At 36.1% G+C, this 7500-nt stretch overlaps 1 protein-coding gene and 1 pseudogene across 1 annotated transcript in view; both read left to right on the forward strand.

Moving 5' to 3' along the window:
- LOC125600232 overlaps positions 1-1326 on the forward strand; it is a 3613-nt pseudogene extending 2287 nt beyond the window's left edge.
- A 955-nt stretch (positions 1327-2281) lies between these two features.
- LOC125600233 (ATP synthase subunit alpha, chloroplastic-like) overlaps positions 2282-7500 on the forward strand; it is a 10624-nt gene continuing 5405 nt past the window's right edge. The window contains exon 1 of the mRNA XM_048773071.1: positions 2282-7500. This exon is cut by the window's right edge and continues 951 nt beyond it. The gene's annotated coding sequence lies outside the window, so the exon portion shown is untranslated.

Below are 7500 nucleotides of genomic sequence, written 5' to 3' on the forward strand. Positions count from 1 at the left end.
TTCGGTGATTGTCGTTGGACCCTCACTTTCATTACATCGCTGTGGATTGCCTCGCGAAATAGCAATAGAGCTCTTCCAGACATTTGTAATTCGTGGTCTAATTAGACAACATCTGGCTTCGAACATAGGAGTTGCTAAGAGTCAAATTCGTGAAAAAAAGCCGATTGTCTGGGAAATCCTTCAAGAAGTTATGCAGGGGCATCCCGTATTACTGAATAGAGCACCTACTCTACATAGATTAGGCATACAGTCATTCCAACCCATTTTAGTGGAAGGACGCACTATTTGTTTACATCCATTAGTTTGTAAGGGGTTCAATGCAGACTTTGATGGGGATCAAATGGCTGTTCATGTGCCTTTATCTTTAGAAGCTCAAGCAGAGGCTCGTTTACTTATGTTTTCTCATATGAATCTCTTATCTCCAGCTATTGGAGATCCCATTTCTGTACCGACTCAAGATATGCTGATTGGACTCTATGTATTAACGAGCGGCACTCGTCGAGGTATTTGTGCAAACAGATATAATCCATGTAATCGAAAAAACTATCAAAATGAAAGAATTTACGAAACAAACTATAAGTATATGAAAGAACCCTTTTTTTGCAATTCCTATGATGCAATTGGAGCTTATCGGCAGAAAAGAATCAATTTAGATAGTCCTTTGTGGCTTCGGTGGCAATTAGATCAACGCGTTATTGCTTCAAAAGAAGTTCCTATCGAAGTTCACTATGAATCTTTTGGTAACTATCATGAGATTTATGCACACTATCTGATAGTAAGAAGTGTAAAAAAACAAACTTTTTGTATATATATTCGAACCACAGTTGGTCATATTTCTTTTTATCGAGAAATCGAGGAAGCTATACAAGGTTTTTCTCAAGCTTGTTCATATGATACCTAATAATATGGTATTCATAAAAAAAGAATTATAGGACACCCGTGTGAATTCGGACCTCTCCGAGTCAACTCGGACATAGTTCCTGACCTAAAAAATCAAGATCGAGAAAAGGAAGTTTTGCAATCATTGACTCAAACTCATTGTCGAATCCCATTCAGCAGAATATGGAGGTACTTATGGCGGAACGGGCCAATCTGGTATTTCACAATAAAGTGATAGATGGAACTGCTATTAAACGACTTATTAGCCGATTAATAGATCACTTCGGGATGGCATATACATCACACATCCTAGATCAAGTAAAGACTCTGGGTTTCCAGCAAGCAACTGCTACATCCATTTCATTAGGAATTGATGATCTTTTAACGATACCTTCTAAGGGCTGGCTTGTCCAAGATGCTGAACAACAAAGTTTGATTTTGGAAAAACACCATCATTATGGGAATGTACATGCGGTAGAAAAATTACGCCAATCTATTGAGATATGGTATGCTACAAGTGAATATTTGCGACAGGAAATGAATCCTAATTTTAGGATGACGGACCCTTTCAATCCAGTCCATATGATGTCTTTTTCGGGAGCTAGAGGAAATGCATCTCAAGTACATCAATTAGTAGGTATGAGAGGATTAATGTCGGATCCCCAAGGACAAATGATTGATTTACCTATTCAAAGCAATTTACGCGAAGGACTGTCTTTAACAGAATATATTATTTCTTGCTATGGAGCCCGTAAAGGAGTTGTAGATACTGCGGTCCGCACATCAGATGCTGGATATCTTACGCGTCGACTTGTTGAAGTAGTTCAACATATTGTTGTACGTCGAACGGATTGTGGCACTATCCGAGGGATTTCTGTGAGTCCTCGAAATAAAAGTCGGATGATGTCAGAAAGAATTTTTATCCAAACATTAATTGGTCGTGTCTTAGCAGACGATATATATATAGGTTCCCGATGTGTCGCCTTTCGAAATCAAGATCTTGGGATTGGACTTGTCAATCGATTCATAACCTTTGGAACACAATCAATATCTATTCGAACTCCCTTTACTTGTCGGAGTACATCTTGGATCTGTCGATTATGTTATGGCCGGAGTCCCACTCATGGTGACCTAGTTGAATTGGGGGAAGCTGTAGGTATTATTGCGGGTCAATCTATTGGCGAACCGGGGACTCAACTAACATTAAGAACTTTTCATACCGGTGGAGTATTTACAGGAGGTACTGCCGAACATGTACGAGCCCCTTATAATGGAAAAATCAAATTTAATGAGGATTTGGTTCATCCTACACGTACACGTCACGGGCATCCTGCCTTTCTATGTTATATAGACTTGTCTGTAATTATTGAGAGCGAAGATATTATACATAGCGTGACTATTCCACCAAAAAGTTTTCTTTTAGTTCAAAATGATCAATATGTGGAATCAGAACAAGTGATTGCTGAGATTCGCGAGGGAACATCCACTTTTCATTTTAAAGAGAGGGTTAGAAAATATATTTATTCTGACTCCGAGGGCGAAATGCATTGGAGTACTGATGTATCCCATGCACCCGAATTTACATATAGTAATGTCCATCTTTTACCAAAAACAAGTCATTTATGGATATTATCAGGAGGTTCTTGTGGATCTAGTCTAATTCTTTTTTCGATCCACAAAGATCAAGATCAAATGAACATACCCTTTCTTTCCGTCGAAAGAAAATCTATTTCTAGCCTCTCAGTGAATAATGATCAAGTGAGCAAAAAATTTTTCAGTTCAGATTTTTCTGATAAAAAAAAATCTGGGATTCCCAATTATTCAGAATTGAATGGAATCGTAGGTACTAGTCATTATAATTTCATATATTCTGCTATTTTTCATGAGAATTCGGATTTATTAGCAAAAAGGCGAAGAAATAGATTTCTCATTCCATTCCAATCGATTCAAGAGCAAGCGAAAGAGTTCATACCACATTCAGGTATCTCGATTGAAATACCCATAAATGGTATTTTCCGTAGAAACAGTATTTTTGCTTTTTTTGATGATCCTAGATACAGAAGAAAGAGTTCCGGAATTCTTAAATATGGAACTCTAAAGGCGGACTCAATCGTCCAAAAAGAGGATATGATTGAGTATCGAGGAGTCCAAAAATTTAAGACAAAATACGAAATGAAAGTAGATCGCTTTTTTTTCATTCCTGAGGAAGTGCATATTTTACCCGAATCCTCCGCCATAATGGTACAGAACTATAGTATCATTGGAGTCGATACACGAATCACTTTAAATATAAGAAGCCAAGTCGGCGGGTTGATCCGAGTGGAGAGAAAAAAAAAAAGGATTGAACTCAAAATATTTTCGGGGGATATCCATTTTCCGGACAAGACAGATAAGATATCCCGACATAGTGGCATCTTGATACCGCCAGGAAGGGGAAAAACAAACTCTAAAGAATCAAAAAATTTAAAAAATTGGATTTATGCCCAACGGATCACACCAACCAAGAAAAAGTTTTTTGTTTTGGTGCGGCCCGTAGCTACCTATGAGATAATGGACAGTATAAATTTAGCAACACTCTTCCCACAAGATCTCTTTCGGGAAAAGGATAATATTCAACTTCGAGTTTTCAACTATATCCTTTATGGAAATGGTAAACCAACTCGAGGAATTTCTGACACAAGTATTCAATTGGTTCGCACTTGTTTAGTCTTGAATTGGGACCAAGACAACAAAAATTCTTCCCTCGAGGAGGTCCGCGCTTTCGTTGTTGAAGTAAGTACAAAGGGTTTGATTCGAGATTTCATAAGAATTGGCTTAGTGAAATCCCATATTTCGTATATAAGAAAAAGAAATAATCCGCCGGATTCGGGATTGATCTCTGCAGATTCCGTGAATCCGTTTTATTCGCTTTCTCCCAAGGCTGGCATTCTTCAACAATCGCTTAGACAAAATCATGGAACTATTCGTATGTTCAGAAATAAGGAATCCCAATCTTTGTTAATTTTATCATCCTCTAATTGTTTTAGAATCGGTCCATTTAATCATGTAAAATATCACAATGTTATAAACCAATCAATAAAAAAAAAACCTCTAATTACAATTCAAAATTCGTCGGGCCCCTTAGGAACAGCCATTCAAATTTCGAATTTTTATTCATTTTTGCCTTTACTAACTTATAATCAGATCTCTGTAATTAAATATTTGCAACTTGATAACTTCAAATATATTTTTCAAATAATTCACTCTTATTTAATAGATGAAAACGGAAGAATTTTTAATCTAGATCCATACAGTAACCTTGTTTTGAATCCATTCAAATTGAATTGGTATTTTCTTCATCAAAATTATAATAATTATTATTGTGAGGAAACGTCCACAATAATAAGTCTTGGACAATTTTTTTGTGAAAATCTATGTATAGCCAAAAAAGAACCATACCTAAAATCGGGTCAAGTTTTAATTGTTCAAAGGGATTCTGTAGTAATAAGATCCGCTAAGCCCTATTTGGCTACTCCGGGAGCAAAAGTTCACGGGCATTATAGAGAAATTCTTTACGAAGGGGATACATTAGTTACATTTATATATGAAAAATCGAGATCCGGTGATATAACCCAAGGTCTTCCAAAAGTAGAACAGGTGTTAGAAGTCCGCTCGATTGATTCAATATCACTGAACTTAGAAAAGCGGATTAAGGGTTGGAACAGGTGTATAACAAGAATTCTTGGAATTCCTTGGGGATTCTTGATTGGTGCTGAGCTAACTATAGTGCAAAGTCGTATTTCTTTGGTTAATAAGATTCAAAAGGTTTATCGATCCCAGGGGGTGCAGATTCATAATAGGCATATCGAAATTATTGTACGTCAAATAACATCAAAAGTTTTGGTTTCAGAAGAGGGAATGTCTAATGTTTTTTTACCTGGAGAATTGATTGGATTGTTACGAGCAGAACGCACGGGGCGTGCTTTAGAAGAAGCAATCTGTTATCGAGCCGTTTTATTAGGAATAACTCGAGCATCTTTGAATACTCAAAGTTTTATATCCGAAGCAAGTTTTCAAGAAACTGCTAGAGTTTTAGCAAAAGCTGCTCTTCGGGGTCGTATCGATTGGTTGAAAGGCCTGAAAGAAAATGTTGTTCTAGGGGGTGTGATCCCCGCCGGGACCGGGTTCAACAAAGGATTGGTGCATTGTTCACGGCAACATACCAATATTCTTTTTGAAAAAAAAACAAAGAATTTATCTTTATTAGAGGGAGATATGAGAGATATTTTATTTTATCACAGGGAATTTTGTGACTCTTCTATTTACAAATCTGCCTTTTCTAGAATTGAATAATTCCTAATAGCAGATTCCTGTTTTGAATTTCATGTTTTATTGTTTGCTGTAGTCATTTGCTTTAATAATTTGTTAACACTAATAAAGATAATAATGAATACAAAATAATGGCTCGGCTCGTGCATAAACGGACAAGAGAAGGTTCCATTGGAACAAATTTTTATTTTAGTTTTGGGTACCCCCCTTTTAAGTGTGAAAAGAAATGACAAAAAGATATTGGAACATCGATTTGGAAGAGATGATGAGAGCAGGAGTTCATTTTGGGCATGGTACTAGGAAATGGAATCCTAGAATGGCACCTTATATTTCTGCAAAGCGTAAAGGTATTCATATTATAAATCTGACTAGAACTGCTCGTTTTTTATCAGAAGCTTGTGATTTAGTTTTTGATGCAGCAAGTAGGGGAAAACAATTCTTAATTGTTGGGACAAAAAATAAAGCAGCTGATTTAGTGTCGCGGGCTGCAATAAGGGCTCGGTGTCATTATGTTAATAAAAAGTGGCTCGGCGGCATGTTAACAAATTGGTCTACTACAGAAAAAAGACTTCATAAGTTTAGGGACTTGAGAACTGAACAAAAGACAGAGGGATTCAACCGTCTTCCGAAAAGGGATGCAGCTGTGTTGAAGAGACAATTATCTCGCTTGGAAACATATCTAGGCGGGATTAAATATATGACGGGATTGCCTGATATTGTAATCATCATCGATCAGCAAGAAGAATATACGGCTCTTCGAGAATGTATAACTTTGGGAATTCCAACCATTTCTTTAATCGATACAAATTGTAATCCCGATCTCGCGGATATTTCTATTCCAGCAAATGATGACGCTATAGCTTCAATTCGATTCATTCTTAACAAATTAGTATTCGCAATTTGTGAGGGTCGTTCTAGCTATATACAAAATTCTTGATTAATAATAAGATAAATAAATCAATTTTTTTTGAGGGAGGGGCTCCCTGTATTTCGATTTATAAAATCGGTTACTATTCCTGAATCATACAAAAGAAAAAGAGATAAAAACTGGGTATATTGTGTGATTCGTTTAGTTGGTATCCAAAACTAAAATAAAAATTCAAGTAAATAAGTAAAAAAAAAGGGGGGGTCTTGAATCAAAATAATTTAAAGTTCTTATTTCTGTCAGAGGGCAATATGAATGTTTTATCATGTTCCATCAATACACTAATAAAAGAAGGGTTATATGAGATATCTGGTGTAGAAGTAGGCCAACATTTCTATTGGCAAATAGGGGGGTTCCAAGTCCATGCGCAAGTCCTTATTACTTCTTGGGTTGTAATTGCTATCTTATTAGGTTCCGCAGCTCTAGCGGTTCGCAATCCACAAACCATTCCAACTGGCGGCCAAAACTTCTTTGAATTTGTCCTTGAATTCATTCGAGATGTGAGTCAAACCCAGATTGGAGAAGAATACGGTCCATGGGTTCCCTTTATTGGAACCCTGTTTTTATTTATTTTTGTTTCTAACTGGTCAGGAGCCCTTTTACCGTGGAAAATTATCCAGTTACCTCAAGGGGAGTTAGCAGCACCAACGAATGATATAAATACGACGGTTGCTTTAGCTTTACTCACATCAGTAGCATATTTTTATGCGGGTCTTAGCAAAAAAGGATTAGGGTATTTCAGTAAATACATTCAACCAACTCCAATTCTTTTACCCATTAACATCTTAGAAGATTTTACAAAACCCCTATCACTGAGTTTTCGACTTTTCGGAAATATATTAGCCGATGAATTAGTAGTTGTTGTTCTTGTTTCTTTAGTACCTTTAGTGGTTCCTATACCTGTCATGTTCCTTGGATTATTTACAAGCGGGATTCAAGCTCTCATTTTTGCCACTTTAGCTGCGGCTTATATAGGTGAATCCATGGAGGGTCATCATTAACTATTTTTTTTTTTCAAATTTAGGTTAGCCCAATTATCGAATAGTTGGTTTACGTTATGTAAGAAACACTTGTATATGTCATATTTGATATTGACTAGGTATATATAAGTTAAAGATCTATATAATCTGCCCCACTATTTTTGTGAATTTCTATTTAGATAACGATTCGATTATAAGTTCTTACTTTTTATCTGTGAATTGGCTGAAAAAAACGATCAAAAAAAGAACGAAGAATTAAAAGAAAAGAATGGTTCACAAAAAAGAAACGGCATAAAAAAGTCGTATATATATATATTATGCATTTTTCAAAATCCCGTGGATAGGAACTAATATCAAAGTAATTCTTATCAAGTTTTTGGTTATTTTGGCTGGATGAATCTTAGCGAT

The sequence above is a fragment of the Brassica napus genome, unplaced genomic scaffold (genome assembly GCF_020379485.1).
Source record: "Brassica napus cultivar Da-Ae unplaced genomic scaffold, Da-Ae ScsIHWf_2158;HRSCAF=2811, whole genome shotgun sequence".
Taxonomy (NCBI): Eukaryota; Viridiplantae; Streptophyta; class Magnoliopsida; order Brassicales; family Brassicaceae; genus Brassica; species Brassica napus.